The 3,109-nt window shown below is 53.0% G+C and overlaps 1 protein-coding gene across 2 annotated transcripts in view; it reads right to left on the reverse strand.

Annotated features, from left to right (window-relative positions):
- Positions 1-3,005, reverse strand: part of LOC122677219 (high density lipoprotein binding protein) — a 56,060-nt gene extending 53,055 nt beyond the window's left edge. Inside the window, exon 1 of one of the 2 annotated variants that reach the window (XM_043877146.1) lies at positions 2,859-3,005. The gene's annotated coding sequence lies outside the window, so the exon portion shown is untranslated. The remainder of the gene's footprint in view (positions 1-2,858) is intronic. The other variant, XM_043877144.1, reaches the window with a different exon arrangement.
- Between the last annotated feature and the right edge of the window lie 104 nt (positions 3,006-3,109).

The raw sequence follows: 3,109 nt of genomic DNA on the forward strand, positions 1-3,109 counted from the left end.
CTTCAGCTCAAAACAACTTATATAATCGAATTTTTTTTTTTTTATAATCGAGTTTTTAAATGGCATATACATGAAAAAAGTCTAGTTCTTTTCTTGGTCTTCAAATGTTCAATGTTGTGGCACTTTTATAATTCAAGAGAAAAGATACATTAAGGTTCTTTCTATACTTGATCAAAAAGTTTTACAACATGTATCTTGGACTTTTTGCTACCAAAAGTCAGCAACTGAGAGTTGAGCTGTGTGCTCTGTTTCTTCCAGGAGCCGGGTTACTTCCTCATAGGAAAAGAAAGTGCCCTCCTCTGATCATCAGCCCTGTGAGATGACTGTGTGCTGAATGGGTCACACCAAATATATAAATATGTAAGTACCATGTGGCACTTTATAAAGGGTTCTCAGTCATTAACAGTGAATCTGTGAGATCCACTTGTGACTAAACATCACCAAGTCATTTTGGGGGACAGTGTAATCAGTTGAAATCCTGTCCAAGTCAGAGTGTTCACCAACCCTGTGACACCAAGTCAGAGAGTTTAAAACAAGCAGTATACCAAATTCTCAACCTCTTCAGAGTATGCCACCTCCAATACCAGTTGCTTGTCCCCTTTGCATAAGCTAGTCCCTTCTAGCACAGTCCACCTGGAAAAACTCCTATTCATCTTCTAAACCCCAGTTTCAGCACAATGTTCTTTGTGAAGATTTTCCAACAGGCAATCCCTGCCCCCTTTTCCTACTTCACGAAAGTGAAAGTGCTTGTTGCTCAGTTGTGTCTAACTCTTTATGACCCTATATGGACTGTAGCCCACCAGGCTCCTCTGTCCATGGAATTCTCCAGGCAAGAATACTGGAGTGGGTTGCCATGCTCTCCTCCAGAGGATCTTCCTGACCAAGGGATAGAACCCAGCTCTCCTGCATTGCAGGCAGATTCTTTACTGTCTGAGCCAGCAGGGAAGCCCCTTTCCTACTTCATACCTTGTACATACTTCCATTGCTGCACTTAGAACACTGTAACCTACTCCTTTACAAGGCAATCTCCCCTATTAGACCACAAATTGCCCGAGAAAAAGAAAAAAAAAAAAAGGTCTATGTCCTCCTTACCTACGCATCCTCAGAAATCTTAAGAGTATGGCACACTGCCATTTCCAGTAAGTTTTTTAAAAATATTTTCTACCCTTGAAGTCAAGTCATGAGGTGAAAGTCAGACCACCAGAAATCCCAAACAATAAAACCCAAGGAGAAACAAAATACTTGATGGTTCAAGAAGAAATTCTCCCATCAGAATGCTGAGAGGTCAACCTGGCCCCTTGGAGGGCACACTGTGACAAGGATCCAGCGGGGTCTCAAGTGCCCAGGAATGTGGGCCAGCGACATCTTAGGAGTGCTTTCCTTCACTCAGGTGACCTCAGTCTGATTAGAGGAGGTAAGCCCTGAAAGGGCATGACACATACGGAACTAACAGCAGTTACAGGCAAGTTTCATCTTCAGTGTTTCCAATGGCTTTCAAATGTCCTTCAAGACTTGAAGGGGTATGCTCAGTTTTCTCCAAACCTAAAACTCTCGTGATAAGCGGGTGGTTAATGTCTCAGATCCGGAGAACTGGGAGTTCAAACAACGGAAGCCATTCTGAACCAAATAGCTTCTGAACTACTTTAGGACTCTAATATAAACCGTACTTCTTGAGCTGAGCGTTGGGGTGCTTCGTGCTCAGAGTCATCAAACACCACCCCAAGCACTAGACTTCGTCCAACGTCTCATTAGCCTATGTTGCTCCCAGAAACCCACATGGAGCTTGTTCTGTAGAAGAGCACTAGCAGCTGCCTCAGACAAAATCCTAACTGTGACGCACCCCGTCGTAACAGGGCCTCAGAGAGCCACCTGCCAAGGAAGCGCCCGTCCCGTCGTGTCCTGCTGCGGGCACCGCCGCAGGTGCCGGCGATCCTGAGGGCAGCCGAAGACACGAACCGAGTACTTCAAGGGTAAACCACCCTGTTCCTGAGGATTCCCCTAAGACTCATCTACATTCCTTCGGACCGTGCTTAATAAGACAGAGGCCGGCCTTCCACCGGTTTTAGGTGGCGCCAGGACACCACGCAGGGACTGCCCTCCCCGTCCCGAGTAGGCCGGGAGGGGACGCCCGGCCCTGAGCGCTTCACTTTCCAAAGACGTCTAGTCAGGACGCCCTTCGGGCACAACACCTTCGGGCTCCCCGCGCCGCGCGGGCGCCCAGCGGAAGCTCCAGAGTTGTGTTTACTGACAGCCGAGGCATTCGCGCCCAGCCTCCCGGCCAGCTGCCGGGCCTGCAGGTCGCGGGAGCCGGGGCAAACCGGCCAAACCCGGCCGGCCCCCGCCGGGCACGTCGCCCTCCCGCCCCGAGCCGCGCAGCCGCACTTGGCTCGGAGGAGCCCCCAGGCCTCACCTAACGGAAGACAGGGGCCGCCCACCCGCCCTCCCTCCAGTCAGGAGCGGGCCCCTAGCCCTGGGCTCAAGAAGGCCACGTCCCCGGGGACGGGCGCCCAACTCTATGGTCCGCGCAGGAGCCGCAGGCCCACGTGACCCGCGGCAGCCAATGGAGGCGAGGGCCGATCACCGAGACGACGGCGGCCCGGGGCTAGAGCAGCCCCGCCGGGCCGCTCGCCGTCCCTCCCCGGCCCAGCTCCGGCATTCCCTGCTCGGTGCTGCCGCCATCTTCCTGGAGGAGAGACTCAGAGGCGAAAGGTCCCCCCTCCCCGTGGTCGTTCCGAACTCTTTACGGCCAGCTGCCCTCCCCCCGTCCGCCTCTCTCCTCTTCCCTGGTCATTAAGCTCCATCTAAAGAAACTCTCTTCCCCTCATTCTAGTTATCCACAAGGCAAAGTGTTACATTACCTGTTCCTCTCTTATCAGCGTAAGGAAATCAAGCTCATAAGGTAGGAACTGTGGCGAAACAGGGACGAGCCGCCATCTTGGTAAAGGAGAAGAGGCTACGCTTGACCTCCCCCCCACCCCCCAGCCTCTATATGGCCAACCGCCGTGGGAGGGGCACGGCGCCTGCGCAAAGGCGGAAACGGGGGGGCGCCGAGGCTGCGCCTGCGCACTTGGGAGCTGGCGGGGAGGAAAGCGTTGGCAAGGGGGCGGGG

This window comes from Cervus elaphus, chromosome 20 (assembly GCF_910594005.1).
Source record: "Cervus elaphus chromosome 20, mCerEla1.1, whole genome shotgun sequence".
Classification (NCBI taxonomy): domain Eukaryota; kingdom Metazoa; phylum Chordata; class Mammalia; order Artiodactyla; family Cervidae; genus Cervus; species Cervus elaphus.